General features: G+C 38.4%; 1 long non-coding RNA gene across 2 annotated transcripts in view; it reads left to right on the forward strand.

Moving 5' to 3' along the window:
* The first annotated feature begins 1,134 nt into the window (after positions 1-1,134).
* LOC119242185 (uncharacterized) overlaps positions 1,135-17,601 on the forward strand; it is an 89,899-nt gene continuing 73,432 nt past the window's right edge. For both annotated transcript variants that reach the window (XR_005124425.2, XR_008550652.1), the window contains exon 1: positions 1,135-1,330. This is a non-coding gene — a long non-coding RNA (uncharacterized LOC119242185). The remainder of the gene's footprint in view (positions 1,331-17,601) is intronic.

The raw sequence follows: 17,601 nt of genomic DNA on the forward strand, positions 1-17,601 counted from the left end.
CCGTCCTCCCGGCGTCGGGCGAGCCCGGGCGCGGGTCGATCGGCAATTTTGAGCCGGCGACCCCGGCGGCAGGGAGGGGCTGGGGGAGGGGGAGGAAGGGTTCGGTTCCGTCGCTGCTGAGCGCGGGGCTGTCGCATTCTTCCGCCCGGCGGGGGCGGCGCGGGGCACGTGATGGGAAGGCGGAGGTCGCGTTCGATGCCAGGCCCCGCCCGGGGCTCGGGGAAGGTGTTGAAAAGCCCCCGCCTCCCGGGGGTGTGTAGCGGAGAGATGGGGTTTATGAGTTTGAGGCCGGTGGCTGACAGTGCAAATTGGAAGTATTTGTATACTGGAAATAGCTAAGTCAGGCACTATGAAGTATGTTAGGCCCTTACTGTGGAATACTATGCTGCTCTTAATTAAAAAGGAAAAAAAAAAGCCTGATATATGTTAAGTGGAAACAAGGCAATGGACTCTGTAAATATGTATTTGTACCCTGTATTATATATTAACATTATTATGTGTTGTATGTGTATTGTTTAGATATAAGATTTACTGAAGATATAATAAAGGATTTCATCTATCAATTATATTGTATATAAGACATTTTATTTTATTAATATAAATTATGCATTTTACCATCGTGCAGGAAATGACAGGAATACATTTAAATATCCATACATGCATAGTGAATCTGAAAGGAAACATCACCGGTACCAAAGGAGACCATGGGATTAAAGATCCACATTTCACTAAATTTTTCTGTGGAATTTAAAATTTTTTGCAGCATTCGTGAATTACCTATTGAAAAATGTTTTTAAAGGAAAGCAAAATAACTTTTTGTTCATTCAACTAACATTTGTTGAGTGTATACTGAGCTTTGTGAGGTGTTACGCTTTGCAATTAAAGGGGGACTCACTCCTGAAAGAACATGGTTTTGGAAGAGGAGATGAAGAATGAAGTTTATGTGTCAGGATAGGATACCTAGAGAAGTTAATGTCTGCACCAGGAGTATGAATGATTAATAAGAGTGTTAAAAGGCCAAAAGTTTAGGGAAGGGAAGTTGAAGTTTATGCACAAAGAATAGAATGCAAAGTTCGTGGACCTGTAACAATGTCATTTCCATAGAAAGGGGAGGTTCCAGGTTCCCAGCCCCACCCAAGTTGCTGAGCAGGGAAAACACTAAAACAAACAAACAAACAAACAAATAAAGGGCAACCTGGGAAGACATGGAGGAGGCACATGGAAGGACAGAGACTAGTGAATAAGAAGCTCCAATTGCTTCCCAGGCTTGGACTTGTACCAGGGACTTGAGGAACGTGGACGGCGACCCTTGAAAGAGACAGAGAAGTGGGTAAGAGACCCTTGAGGAGGGCAACGGCAGCCTTTATCTTGACTTGTATTTTTTTTTTTAATAGAGGCATGTTTTTATTTATTTATTTGTTTTTTGTTTTTTTTGTTTACACATGCACTGGGCACAGTCAGAAGCGCGGGAGGGTGAGAGAATTTACCAGAGCCAGAGCGGGGAGCAGAACAGGCAGAAGGACCAAGGTACACTGCTGAGGGGAGCAGCAGGCGGCAGGAGAGGTCTGCCCGCCATGTGGGACCCTCCTCCAGTGGCCAGGGAGCAGCCGGGGATCGAACCGGCGCCGCAGAGGCGGCGGACAGCTTCGCAACCCTGCGCTCAACCACTGCGCCACGGGGGAGGCCCTTGACTTGTATTTTATTACTGCTCTTTTCCTTCCAGACTTGTCTGGCCCCTTCTCCCCCTTTCCTGTGGGTCTCCACCACACGGTGCCTTTAGACTTGTGGCAAGCTTTCGGGCCTCATTTACCCACAGGTTTTGGGTAGCTTCAGGTGTTTAATTGGAAACTATTTTAACTATATTCTTTCTCTTCTCCATTACACACTAATTATACTAAAGTTGTTTTCTATTGAAGGTCTTACTACTAAGTATGTTTTGTCTTTATGCAGTGGATGGCAGTACCCATTTAGAGCAAGTAGATTGGGGGTCTCAGGGTGCCCCTCATTCTGCTCACGGAATTTAAAATTGTCTAAGGGGGGCCTCCCCGGTGACGCAGCGGTTGAGCGCTGGGTTGCGAAGCTACCCGCGGCCTCTGCGGCGCTGCGGCGCTGGTTCGATCCCCGGCTGCTCCCCGGCCACCGGAGGAGGGTCCCACATGGCGCGCAGACCTCTCCTGCCGCCCGCTGCTCCCCTCAGCAGTGTACCTTGGTCCTTCTGCCTGCTCTGCTCCTCGCTCTGGCTCTGGTGAATTCGCTCACCCTCCCGCGCTTCTGACTGTACCCAGTGCTTGTATAAATAAAATAAATAAATCTTTAAAAAAATTGTCTAAGGGACTCCGTTTATTAACCCATAGTCTATAATATTGGAAGGAGAATCACTGTGGGAGGAGAAGTGACTGGGATTTAGTTGCTGGGTTGTTCCTAGTGCCTAATATTCTCTCCCTTTCATTGTCTCTCTATTCTACTGACACCTTCATGCTAGGCTGGCTGTGGCTACTTGCTACATGGTTTGGATGGCCTTGCTATATCTGAAATCAAAGATTTAGGTTTTTTCTTACTTTAATAAAATATTTGGGGCCTTCCCTGGTGGCACCGGTGGTTGAGTGCTGCGCTGTGAAGCTGTCCGCAGCCTCTGTAGCGCTGGTTGGATCTCGGCCTGAAGGCGAGGGTCCCACATGGCGCGGCAGACCACGCCTGTCTCGCCCGCTGCTCCCCTCAGCAGTGTAGTCAGTCTGCCTGTTCTGTCCCCCTCTCTCTCTCTGGTGAATCCTCTCACCTTCCCGCGAATCTGGCCTGTACCCCGGATCTTGTATAAATAAATAAATCTTTTAAACAAATTTTTAAAAATTAAAAAAAATATTTGGAGGGCATTTTACTAAAAACTTTAGGGATATAGTACCAGAATTTGCCCTGAAAAGTTACCTGGAATTGTATAATCTGATCTACTTATCTTTAATTTGGGAAGTGGGGGAAGGAAGGTAGAATGCAGCTTGGAGTCCTAGGCCTCAGGTTCCAGAGGCCATTTTGTCTCTCCCATCTTTCACTCAGGTCTTTCTTGGTTGGCGGACATCTCGGACTGCCCGGTTCTGCCAAGAGAAACTCATTTCTATTACTCCAAGATGTATGGCCCTTTATCCATAGATTCAAGGATAACTCTATCAGCATGTTACTCAAAAGCGTAACATTCTTGCAGATCAGGAGCATTCCTTACTGTTAGAGGAAGTGAGTAGCTGGAAAAGTCAGGTGCCAGATCATGCAAGGTCTTGTAGCCATGTCAATATGCATATAAACTCTGTATATAAGGGAAATTGAAGAGAAAGATCTGAATTGGGTATTTAAAAAAAAATGAATATAGCGCTTTAGAGGCAATACAGTATAAAGAAACAGGAAACCTGGTTTCTGGTGTAGGCTTCACCACTAACTGGTTGGATGATTGTGACAAATCATTTGGCCTCTCAGAGATTCATTGCATTCATCTCTAAAGTGAAGGAATTAGGTGTCATTTAAAAGGGCTATTCCAAGTCTGACATCCATGAATTTTATGTCTATCCAAACTCCAGGTTTAAAGTCCTGTAAAATAGGTAATAACCCTTCTCGGGTGAAAATGTCAGGGTACCAAGATCAAAAGTGTATTATTCTTGATAAAATGAGAAATGTGTAGAGAAATTGTAATGATTGGTCACTGCATAGCAATAAAATCTAAGGAAAAGAGCAAGGATGTAATTTCCAGGTCCTTCTCTGAGCCTTGGTTTCTTCATCTGAAAAAGTAGATGACTGTCTCAAAAAGTCAATTTAGGTGTCACAAAGTCAATTTAGGTGACAATGAGCTAATCTGTGTAAAGGTGTTTTGTAAATTATACTTAAACATATACTTGAAGCACTTAGTGTTGAATGGTTTTTAAAAATTACCATGAGAGAGTAAAGGCCTAACCATTATGTGGATTTTGTTTTAAAATGAGTTCTATTGTATGTCATCTACTTTAATTTTTTTCTACATATAATTTATTACATTTTCTCTAAACCTGTGTGTTGTTTTATATTGATATAGAGCAATAGAAGAAATGTGATATAAAGAAGAACTGTTTTAAATCCTCTTCAAAATAGTATTGGTTATGAATAAAACCATACTATTCATTTTAAATATTTTATTTAGCCCCCCCAAATCCAAAAACATTTGTTAAGAAAAATTCCTTGGGCAAAATGACAGAAATAAACTTCTCTTCCCTTGAGTGGTAGTATACGTCCTAGGATTTCCATTCAATTGGATTTTCAACTATTTCACTCTTTTAGGGATGAATTGCAATAATCTCATCTCTCTGGCTTACAGCATTTATGATCTGAAGGTCATAACTGTGAAATTTAAAGATTATTAGGTTATATCCTCCAAGATTCTTTATTCAAATTCTCCATGACATTTTTTAGTATAGTATTCTATTGGAATTTTGCATTTACTGCTTCAAACTAAAGTTTTTATATGTTTAAATATTCTCTGGTTTTGCTTACTCTCAGATTGTGGAAGGGGGGTAGAATGGGATGAGATGGGAGAAGGGTGACTTGGAATACTGTAATCCAGAGGTTCTTACTTTGGTTTCTTCGATTCCTTAGCCAGTCCTCAGATGTACTGTGGGGGTTTGGTGGCCCTCCAGAAAGTTTATGGAAGTGTTGTATGTACTTGCACATATGTAATTTTATGGGAAACTTGCATGAGTCTGATGTAGAAATAATTAAGAACCATTGTGAAATGCCTTTCATTGATTTCTAAATACTGTGACAGAGCTAATTATCCAGAAAATAATTAGTTCAGTGCCAGTTTTGGAGGAAGAAAGAAGTAGGTTCAGATCCTGAATTTACCACCTACCTATCTGTTAAGTGATCTTGGGGAAGTTACTAACCTCTCTACACCTTAATTTCCTATGAAATGACATAAGTATCTCGCACAATGTCAAGTTCACAGTAGACATAAAATAAACTTAGTTCTTTGCCCCCTCCCTTTATCTTCTCTCTATTCTCTGCCTCCAGTCTGTCACTAAGAACTGTAGGACCCCAACAAAGACTGCTCTAAAGGAGGTTAGGGTCTCCTGGTGTTACTTCATGAGTAACTGGGAAATTACTCATAATTCATGAGTTCTGGGAAATGGGGGTAGGTTTTATGGAGACTGAGACATTTAAGATGGGCCTTAAAAGAGATTATCTTTCATAATCATACTGCTTTTTTTCCCATATTGCTTTAACCTAGTCATTGCAGATGCTCCAATAGCTTTCTCTATTGTACTTTGTTCACTTTATTCATCTGATCTGCCATTTGTATTCTAGTTGGGTAACACATTTAGAATTCCTTGTTTTACTTTCTGTTCATGACCTATTTCTGACCACTTGTCAAGGCCAGAAATGATTGTTTTCTCTTCTACTCCATCTGCGCTTCCTTCAAAAGCTCACTTGAAGAGTCAAAATTTAGTGATTGGAATTTCACATCCTTAGTCTATGTGTGTGTAGATGTATGAAGAAATTTTATTTTATATGTAGGCTATTCTTTCTACCAATGGACTAATTATTAAGTGCATGGGCCAGAGAAACAAGTGAATATTGTGATAAAAAGTTTGTTTCATAAAATAGTGGATTTAAAATATACATAAAATATTTTGAATTAATAGTGAATAAAAGGCTTTAAAGTGAGAAAAAATCCAGGGTAATGTTCTTAGAGGAACTACTTTTCTAAGTCCTTAGCATTTGTTTTGTGCTTTCAGCAAAGAGGTCTGGAGAAAAACCCAATATTATTGGATTTCTGGATGTTTGAGTTTCAATCTCTTCCTTTGGACGACCTAGCTGACCTTGACAAAATCCTCTTAAAACTTTGTGTCATCTGTTCAATAGAGAGAACAATTGCAGTTATTTACATAATAGAATTTCTAGGAGGAAGACAGAGAGCACTCTGAAAAGTACATTGCTAGAAGAGAGCACACTTACCAAATTGCAGGTGAATGATTTCCTGCAAATATATCTGAGTATATTAAAAGACCAACTCCTCCAGAATTGTATTACATCAGCAACATTTTATTATCTGCTTTGTTGCATTATTGTGACCATGGACTAGTCCATGCAAGTGCTTCAAACCTTACTTTCTTAATGTGTTCTATGTATTGCATTAATTGGCAGCTGTTCCTTATTTTGGAAAAGTTGGGATTAAAATAAGAATGGGGATAAGAGAGGAGTATACTTTGCGTTTTGCTCAAGGGAGACCTGTTCATTACTTCCAGAAGTGCTTCCATTTATTTTCCTCCTAAAGGTCTTTAAGTTTGATAAAGAAAAATGTGTTTTCTCTCTATTTTTGACAAAATGATAAGCTAACTGTCATGATGGAAGGTATGGACATAAAAATTCTTCTGTCATTGTTTTCTTTTGGGTAAGATGAGGTCTTAGGAAATCAGTGGTTCAGGGAATTGCAAAATCTTCTTTCAGTCTACTCCTACTTTCCCTCCCTCTTACGTAATAATTGTCATCTTGCTTCTAGCAATCTCATAGTCAGGATTTTCAACATATGGAGTGAGGGAGAGAAAAAAAAAAAAATGACCACTACAGAATCATATTTTGTTTCTAATCTGGAGAAAGCAAGAGTCTATTTTTTCCAAGCTTTCTTATTTTGAAAGATAACAGATTAGTTTATTAAAAGAATAAATCTGTTCTTCAAAAAGTGAGATTATATCTAAGGGCTCACATTTAAAAATCTACAAGACTAATTTAGTTTTGTGCTAAAAATGATTGCCTTACTTCTGCTCTTTTGAATTTCTCAATTTAAGATATTTGGGCATCACTCTCAAGGACCTCCTCAAATAAATGGATGAGAAAGTAGAGCACAACCTTAAAACAATAAACATTCCACAAAATTTTTGTGCATCTGACATCTAAGAGCAGTTTAGCCATGTAGTTCTAACTTGAGGTCTCTTATGGGGTTACAGTTAATCTTTCAGCCAGGGCTGCAGTCATCCAAAAGCTTGACTAGGATTGGAGGATTTATTTCCCATATGGTTCCTTCACATAGCTATTGGCAGGAGGCCACAGGAATCTATGTCTTTTATAGGACTGCTTGAGTGTTGTTATGGCAGCTAATTTCTCCAAGATTGAGTGATAGGAATAAGAGGACAAGGCCAAAACCTCAACATCTCATCTCTTCTTTATTCCTTTGGTCCCATGAGCCCACTCTAATGAATAAGGACATTAATATAAGAGGCAAAAGTCACTAAGAATTATCATCAAGCTGACTACTGTGACCCAAAGATAACAAGAAGTAAAACCAGGAATCTAATAAATGTCTAACTATCTGAAATCAGATTCATTTGGGGTAAAATCAGTTTCATCTAATTTATCGACAATGCAATTTTACTGTAAGTGGGTTACTCTATAGAAAAGTTTATTGTAGTTTTGGTTATGTTCACCTCTAAAAATATTTTAGATAAAGGAACTGAAAAATAATTATTGTACAGTTGGAAAAGAAAGCAAACTTTTTTTTTAAACCAGTTATTTTGAGGACAGAATACACTGACAAAAAGCTCTTAAAAAGGAATTTTAAAAATAAATTGCTATTTGCTTCCCTCCAAGACCTTAAGGATTCATGTGATTCAAGAATAAGCAATTTGTTTTCACTTTTTTATTAATTTCTTTAAATAATTTTATGAGGCATAAAATTTTCCTAGCTGTGAGAACTCTTACCTCTGAATCTCAGAACAATTATGTATTTTAATTTTCATGTGTAAAAAAATATATGTTAAATGGAGGCACGGAAAGAAGTGCTTTTAGTTAAGCAGGTTTAAGGTACAAACTAGTAGATGTTAGCGTATCATCTTATTACCTAAAAGTACTCTTTTCTAATATTACAGTAGTCTTTATTAGAAAAACAACAGGCTTACATCATTTTGGAGTCTTATCTTGAAGTTTCTATTACAAGACTTAATGGAGAACATTTTTACTCTTAGTTAATGGATATTTTAATTTTTGTGATACTGGATTTGATTCAAATTGTATTATAGAAGTGTGTTAGAACACACTTAAGCATTGATAATTTTTCCTTTAGAAAAATTAATTATAGACAAAAACCTCTTTAGAACTAGATCCTTCTTCCTCTGAATTGAATACATTATGGAAGGTTGTTTCACTTCACTCCAAAAGACAGTAAATCCAAACACCAAATGTGAGATTATCTCATCTGAATGCTGAGATAAGTTTTTTTCTTATAAAAGAAAAAACTGAGGTTCTTAAATTACTAAGTGAAACACAAAGACTGAATTATTTACCTTTGTTTTCTAGAAACAGGCCGAGTGAGGGGTAAATATATAACTTGTTTTATTGTAAACGAGGCTACAGGAAATTGAAAGTGAGCTCAGTATATAGGCATTCCTTAATTAGCATTAACTCACTGAAGAAAAATTTGAAGTCACTAAGTCACTGAAGTAAATAATATTCAAGAATTAATTTAATGTATCTGTAGTGGTACAAAAAAGTATTGTTTGAGACTTGCCATTCATATGCTACAACTATGGCAAATGCTAAGGGGAGAGAGATTTGTCATCAAACTAGTAAAACTTAAGATCAGGTTCCCCCACTTGCATGAACCCCTTCAAAGGGAAATGAGTTCACATGGTCAATTTTCTTTTTTTGGTAAAATTTGCGAAAGTATGATATTTAACCCTTAGTGCATTGTGTTGTCTCTTTCAACTTGGACTTGCAGTCTATCACATGTCCCGTTGTGTTGGGAAGTGCTAGAGTATCCACAGTTATTTTGGGGGAAAAGCTGAATTGGAAACAAAGTTAGTCAAAGATATATTTATTCAGTCACTTGTGTGTATTTAAATTATTGTACATTGTCCAGTGTTGAAATGCTTTCCAAGAATACTGCAGTTCCTTCTGTGCTGATTCACACCACATCAGATGGTGTTATTATCTGGCTTGTCCTACTGGATTACTTTTCTATTACAGAGTAACAAAATGCCACAAATAATGACAAATGTAACCATTTATTATCTCACAATTTTATAGTGCAGAACTCAGGATGTGATACTGATAGGGTCTCTAGTAAGGGTCTCTTAAGGCAAAAATCAAGGTACGGACGTAGCTACATTATTGGTTGTAGTTTGGGGTCCTATTCCAAGCACACATGGTGTGGCAAGATTCAGCTTTTTGCAGTTGTAAGATTGAGATCTTTTTCCTAGAGCCTATTAGCGAAGAGCTCCTTTCAGCAGCTAAAGACTGCCTGCATTCTATCAAACTAAGAGCTGGATCTCAGAAAAGATATATAAAATTGATAAACCTCTAGCTAGGCTAACAAAGAAGAAAGGAAGTATTAATAAACAGAATAAGAAATGAAAGAGGAGAAATTGCCAGAGATGGCATAGAAATCAAAGGAGTATAAGAGATTTCTATGAATAATTATGTATGTATATAATTTGAAAACCTTGAAGAAATGGACAAATTTCTAGAACAACAGTTTACCAAGCAAAACTAAACCAAGAAGAAATGAAAGAGTTGTATAAACTAATACAATCATGGAAACTGAAAGTGTAATAAAAAGTCTTTATAAAAAAAAGTATAGGGCCGGAAGTTTTACAAGCAAATTTTATCAACCATTTAAAGAAGTTATGCTTATTTTTCTCAGATTATTTCTAAAATTTCAAGAAGGGACAGCTTTCTATGATATTTTATGATGCTAAAATTACCCTAGAACTGAAACTAGATGAAGATGGCACAAGAAAACTACAGCCTAGTATTGCTGATAAGTATTACGTAAAAATCTTCAACAAATATTAACAAATTCAGCAATAAATGGCAACGGTTATACATCATAATCAAGGGGGGACTGTTCCAGGGTTGCAAGGGTGGTTAATATACATGCATCAAGCAATGTTATATATCAGCAAAAAGTAAGGAAAAAATCATGTGATACTATCAACAGATGCAGAGAAATCATTTGATGAGATTTAGCACCTACTTACTATAAAAACTCTAAAACTACCTCAACATAATAAACACCATATATCACAAACTTAGAGCCAGTATAATAATTAATGGTGAAAGACTGAAAAATTTCCCTTTAAGGAACAAGACGAGTATGTCCACTATCACAACTTATGTGTAATTCAGTACTGGGTTTTAGATAGAGCAATTAGACACCAACAGGAAATATAGGTGTGGGTTCCTATAAGCTGGCCACACATGGGCAACTGTGACCTATTTGCTATCTACAAATCACAGCAGAACATTCCTTGACTACCAATGGAGTATAGCTTGTATCACAAGGCAGGCCCCAGGGACGCCTAGACCTCTGTTGACCTATCGTGACTATCTCATGGTGGTCTCGGGATAACTCTGCCTGTGATATACTTTGCTGATGCCAATGTTTCTTGATGCATGGTCATGATATCCCCTTCCCTCTCCCTTGTAAAACTTTGTCCCCCATTCCTATCCCACCTTCGGACCCTGTTCCTCATACCATTGTTGCATGATCAGCTTTTACTGGCCTGTATGATATCAATAAATGACACAAGAACTTCTCCCCAAGGAGCAGAGTCTTGCTGCCTTGCAAACCTGCTCCATGACTGTTGAGTCCCTCATCACGTTCCTGCCGCAGAGCGGCAGCAAATTTCCTGTCACAACATAAAGGGAATCCAAGCTGGAAAAGAAGTGAAATGATTATTATTCCCATATGATATGATACTATAAACAGTTATTAGAAACAATGAATACAGCAAAGTGGCAGGTTATAAAATCAACTTCCAAAAATTGGTTGCATTTTCAGATACAAACAATATATGAAAAGAAAAGAAATTAAGAAAATAATTCCATTTACAGTCATTAAAAAAAATCAAATGCCTAGGACTTAACCTAACCAAGGAGGTAAAGGACTTACTAATGAAAACTATAAGCTGTTATTAAAGTATAATGGTCATGAAATAAGGTGATGGAAAGACATACTATGCTCATGGATAGGTGGGATCAATTTGATTCAAAATGACTATTCTACCTAAAGTTATGTTTAATTCAGTACTGGGTTTTAGATAGAACAATTAGACATCAACAGGAAATATAAGTGTGGGTTCCTATAAGCTGGCCACACAAGGGCAACTGTGACCTATTTGCTATCTACAAATCACAGCAGAACATTCCTTGACTACCTATGAAGTATAGCTTGTATCACAAGGCAGGCACCAGGGATGCCTAGGCTGCTATTGACCTATCGTGACTAGGATAGGTGATGGAAGTAGATTTAAAAGTAGTAGATTTAAAACATCCTACTGAATGGGAGAAAATATTTACACACTACACTATTGACAAGAAAGAAGTTAATATCCACGTAAACATACATATTAACATACATATATTACCACAATCCCTATTAAAATACCAACAATATTCTTCAAGGAAATTGAACAAAAATATTAAAATATATATTAAACCATAAAAGGCTTCAAATAGCAAAAACTATCCTGAGCAAAAGGGAGAGAAATGGAAGAATCATCTTACCTAACTTTAAACATCATTATGAAGCATTAGTAACTAAAACAGTATGGTATTGGAATAAAAATAGACACATGGATCAAAATCCAGAAATAAATCCATATATATAGCAATACTAAATTCATGATAAAGTAACCATGACTGTACAATGGGCAAAGGGAAGTCTAATAATAGGGCTGAGAAAACTGGAAGGCCGCATATAAAAGAATGAAGTTGGATCACTCTCTAATTGCACAAAAAATAAATTCCAGATGGATTAAAGACTTAGATATAAGAGCTACAGTAGCAAAATACATAGAAGAAAAGATTGGCAATATGTTTCATGACATCAGTGATAGAGTTGTTTTTAGAGACTTGAGCCCTATAGCAAGAGAAATAAAACCAATAATAAAAACTTGGAATCACCACATGTTAAAAATTGTTAAAATTGTTAAAAATTTACATAGTGAAAGAAAATATAAGAAGATTTAAAACATCCCACTGAATGGGAGAAAATATTTACACATTACACAATTGACAAGAAAGTGGTTAATATCCAAATTATGCAAAAACTTATTCTACTTAACAATAAGAAACTAACCTAGTTAGTAAATGGGCAGCAGATCTGAACAAACAATTCACCAAAGAGGATCGCCAGAAGGCCCATAGATACACAGAAAAATGTTCATCATCCCTTTCAATAACAGAGACAGAGGACAAAGCCACCATAAGATACTATCACATACCTGTGAGAATGGCACATATTTAAAAAGACCCTTCAAAAACAGTGCTGGAGATGTTGGTGGGAATGTAAACTGGTGCAGCCATTTTGGAAAGTGATCTGTATTTACCTTAAAAAATAATAAAAATGGAAATACAGTAGGACCCAGCAATCCCAAACTTGGGCATGTATCCAAAGAATGTAAAAACATCAACTCAAAATATATACACTACAATTTTTTTTTTTGCCTATTATTTACGATAGTCAGGTCATGGAAACAACCTAAGTGCCACTGACAGAAGATACGCTCAAGAGGATGCGGTATAGCCCCTCTATGGACTACTATTCAGCCATAAGGAAAGACAAACTGTTACCATTTGCAGCAAAATGGAAGGTGCTTGAGGGAACATGTAATAAAGCAATGGCAGACAGAATGGCAAGGACATTTACATTGTGGATGATTTTACAAAGAAAATACTTAAAACACCTGGATGACACTAATAAAGTAACACTGCTGAGGGTAAGTGGGAGGAGAGAGGAAGAATAAGTTAAGGGATGCTAGTGGGGAAAAAAAACCAGACAAAGCTTAGATCTCATCCATTCAAGATGAGAGAAAAGTCATATTAACATGATAAACATAAAGAAGGTGGTTGTTACATCATGGTTCCCCTTCTGAGAACTGTGCTGGCCTCTAGGGTTTGGCTTCATCTTCTGACAGTGACACGGCTGAGAGTTTCCAGATCTTACCATCATACATGAAAACTTTTAGGACAAAGAAGCTGTTTCTTCCAGGTGTACTTCTTTTGAGAGACTTCCCTAGCAATCTTTACTTCTCATTGGCCCAACCTGCAATCCCATCCTGGACCATTCCCTGCGGCTGAGAAATTCCATCTATGGTTGGCGTTCCATGGGGTAAGTTCCTGAACCATCACTGGCAGGAGGCACTGCACTTCCTATGGACCAGCTAAAAAGGCCCTTTTGTTCACACTTCAGTTTATGTTAAGAAACTGACTGAGGATAGGGCACCTGTGTAGCCTCAGGATGGGACTGGTCACCAGAAAGACTAAGTGGTAGAGGGTTGGAACTTTCTGGCCCACCCACCAATCCCTAGAAAAGGGAGGTGTGCTGCTGTTAGTTCTGTAAAAAACCCTTAAACATGGAAAGATTGATGAATTTCTTAGCTGGTGAACAGGTGGAGGTGCTGGGAGAATGGTGTGCCAGAGAGGGTGTCTCTTCCATCTGACTGTCCTGACTAGTAGCCTTTTGTGATAAATAGTAAACATAAGTCAATGTTCCCCCAAAGTTGGTGAGCCACTCTAGCTTGCAAATCATCACACCTGAGGAGGAGATCCTAGAGATCCTGATTTAGAGTCTGCCAGACAGCAATACATGGGGGGACTCTGGAACTTGTTATTGGTGTTTAAAGTGGGGGGGAGTATATGGTAGAGCTAAACCCTTAATCTATGGGATCTGATGTTATCTCTAAGTAAATAGGGTCAGAATTGGCTTAAATTTGTAGGACACCCGTCAGTGTGCTCTCAGAATTGAATTGCATGTGCGCGTTATAAAGCACTCCAAGAAGATACAAATCTTGGAACAAAAATCTGGAACTAAAGGAAAGTGAGATGCAGGGGAGGCCATGCAATGGATACTTGGATATAGCTCTTAGACTCTCAAAGCCTGGGGTTTAAATCTTGGTCCTGTCACCTTGGGGCTGTGTTATCTTAAACTTTTAAGTGAATAAATTTTAAACATCTATTTTCTTTATAAATAAAATAATAACTCCTCATGAGATTACTGCGAGCCTTTGAGAGAATACATGCAAAGACTTAAATGTTCCTAGTCCAGAGAAGGGACACAAAGTGTATTAGTTTTCTTCTTGTTCTAATGTGTATTAGTTTACAGTGCAGCCACTCAATAGGATATGAAGAGATCAGTACCTTGCTATTTCCAACAAATGTTTTCTGAGGTGCTAATATCTTCTAATGAGAGCACGAGCCATCATTTAAGCCATTAGATTAGGAACATTACAGATGGTGCCAGCACAGTGTGTTCATGTCACAGATGGCTCACAATAACAAGTCTGTATTAATAATAGACATAACAATTTTATCTTTAGACTTTAATCTCCCTCTTAAATATACTATTGCAGTATCAAATATGTATGCACACATATGTTTACTTTTCTATATGTGTCATAATTAGGTCAGGATGCGTAAGAAAATGACCATTCCATTTTTGGAAGCATCTTCTTTCAAATACAGATCTTTGTGCATATTGCTCTCTCTGGAAGATGACCATATTTTTCTTCCATGAACATGAACATGAAAATCATCAATTCTTCTGGAAAGTGCTCTGGATCTCCTAGACTAAATAGGACTCTTTGTTTTTGTTATCTATTACTATGTTACAAACTATCTCAAAAGTCAGTGGTTCAAATACTAACACTTTTTTGGCTGAGTAAGTGGTTCTTTTGCTTCACGTGGTCTTGACAGAGTTGCTGAGCTAGGTGGAAGGTCACAAGGCTGGCTGTCTTGCCAGCCACCAAATGGGGACTTAGCTAGGGTGACTGGCTGGGGGCCTTGGTTATCTTTCGTGTGGACTATATAACTGGTGGGCTTTTTCACAGAATTGCAACTGGGTTCTTAGAAAGTGCATTCCAAGAGGCTTAGTCCCATTGTGCAAGTGCTTGTCAAACGCCTACTTGCACCAAGTTTGTAATGTCTCAATAGTGAAAGTTAGTTATATGACCAAACCTGTGTCAACATGGAAGGGGATTACACAAGGACAAAGTAACTGGAGGCCCACTGAATTCTACTGTATCCAGTGACCCTTTCTTTCATAATACTTATTGTTTGCAATTAAATTTTTTTTTTTTAAAGATTTATTTTTTATTTATTTATACAAGCACTGGGTACAGTCAGAAGCACGGGAGGGTGAGAGAATTCACCAGAGCCAGAGCGGGGAGCAGAGCAGGCAGAAGGACCGAAGTACACTGCTGAGGGGAGCAGCGGGCGGCAGGAGAGGTCTGCGCGCCATGTGGGACCCTCCTCCGATGGCCGGGGAGCAGCTGGGGATCGAACCGGCGCTGCAGAGACTGCGGGCAGCTTCACAACCCAGCGCTCAACCGCTGTGCCACCGGGGAGGCCCCTGCAATTAAATTTTTGTATGTGTTATTCTCTGTCCTCTAAAATCCATGAAAAGAGGTTTTTTTTTTTTTTTTTTTTGGCTAATTATTGTACACCAGAACCGTAAATGCAATTTAGTTTTTAAGAAACCTACACAAACAAGAAACTAATGACAAGTGCCATCACGTAGAGTTTGCAAAAGGGATTGGTCCAAAAATGATCTGGTCATTGTTGATCACTCCCCTCCACACTATTTTGGAGTTGTTCTCTGCTCCCTCTCCCTTCATGTCTGAGTGAGTGGGTTACCTCCCTCTCACCTCAAGTCAAGTGAGAGGGATTTAAAACACTATTTGGAAAATGTAACATGTGACCCTTGGATTTTGATTCATCATCCCTGCTAACCTCCCATAGTTTGTAGGCATCAGGGCTGTTTGTGGGCATCAAGATACTATAAGGATGTAGGGGATTGTCACATTAACCTTTTCCTAAGTGGACCTTCTGAATGAAGGAATGGCTGTCAGAGAACTCTATATATATCCTGGACAGACACCCCATGATTTTGTCTACCAAATATTAGCTTCATGTATTGAGGGTCTCCTTTGTGCCAGAGACATCTCATATATTTTTTTCTAATTTGTATGACAATCCTGCAAGACAGGTGGGTTTCAGTCACCTTTTACAGAGGAGAAAATTAAGTGATATAACCACTTCTTCAATTTTACAGAGATAATAAGCTGCAGAGCTTTGTTTTGAACCTAGATGTGTCTGTCTTCAGATTCATGTCCTTCCACTAGTGCCCTACTGTCACATGTAGAGAGAGAAGACAGAAATCTTCAAGGCAGACCCAGAGTCTAAGTTTGGGGCACAGAATGCTTAATAAGGACTGACAACCATGAATGGAAGGAGAGAAACAGGATTGGGCAAATGGAAAAGTTCTGCTGTGATGCAGGCCTCAACCCTGCAGGTATTGAACAAATTTTGTCCATTAGTGTGATATGGTCCCTCTTCAGGCAGAAGGTTGGGCTTTATACCTTTGCCTCACCCAGGCACAGGATGCAGTCTTCCTAGCATGATGGTTCATTTTGTGTCAGTTTGACTGGGACATGGGGTACCCATCTATTTGGTGAAACATTATTTCTAGATTAATCTGTGGAGGTGGTTCTAGATGAAATTAGCATTTGAATTGGTAGACTGAATGAAACAGATTGTCCACCTAACGTGGGTAGACATTATCTGATCAGTAGAAGGCCTAAATAGAACAAAAGGAGGAAAGAAGAGACAATTTGCTCTCTGCCTGCTTATATAAGTTGGGGCATTGGTCTTTTGGATAGACATGAACTGCATGATGATATTTAGATCCACAGCATATAACCTAGGTGTGCAGTTGGCTATGCCATTTTGTTTTGTGTAAATATACTTTACAACTTTCACACAATGAAATCATTTAACAGTGCATTTCTCATGATATATTCCCATTGCTAAGTGAGGCTTAAGTGTACTTCAACTGGAATTTACATCACTGGCTCTTCTGATATGGCTTTCATATTTGGACTGAAACAAATACTACATACTTTCTTGGGATCTGCCAGCTTGCACATGGTAGATCAATGGGCTTCCCAATCTCTATAATCACATCAGCCAAGTCCTCATAAAAAAGCTCTGTGCCTCCATTTCCCTCTCTCTAGTTTCTCTCTCCCTATATATCTATATGTATACCATCTATACATATCTATGTCAATATCCTATAGGCTATGTGTCTCTGGAGAACTCTGACCATACACAATCAGGAAGTGCATGTCCTCAGCAGGATGACTCTCTATAGCTGAGGTTGCTCCCAGAGTTCCTGACATCTGGAAGCTATCTGCTGCTGTGCACTCTGTAGCTAGGCACCATGTCCTTCCTTGAAGGGCTCCTGACAGCACATCTCCATGTCTACCACACACCTTTGAGTTGTTCATTTAAATTTTTCTTTTGGCATAATTGTTTTTTGACTTCTAAGTTATACTATGTTATTATTTATGTCTTGGTACTGTTATTTTGATATTCACTAAATAGTGAATCATATTTGGGTGATCAGATTTGGGTATGTGACCCCCTATGCTTGAAATCTGTTACTTAAAATCATAAACTCTATATTATGAATATTTTATCAAAATAAGAAACCTGTGACAGCTACATACTACTTCTATGAGAGGCAAAATTCCTTCTCATGGTCCATGAAACCTATCAGAATCAGGTCTTATACAGAAAAAGCATTTGGCAACATATAGC

This window comes from Talpa occidentalis, unplaced genomic scaffold, assembly GCF_014898055.3.
Source record: "Talpa occidentalis isolate TD23 unplaced genomic scaffold, MPIMG_talOcc4v2.1, whole genome shotgun sequence".
In the NCBI taxonomy this organism is placed as follows: domain Eukaryota; kingdom Metazoa; phylum Chordata; class Mammalia; order Eulipotyphla; family Talpidae; genus Talpa; species Talpa occidentalis.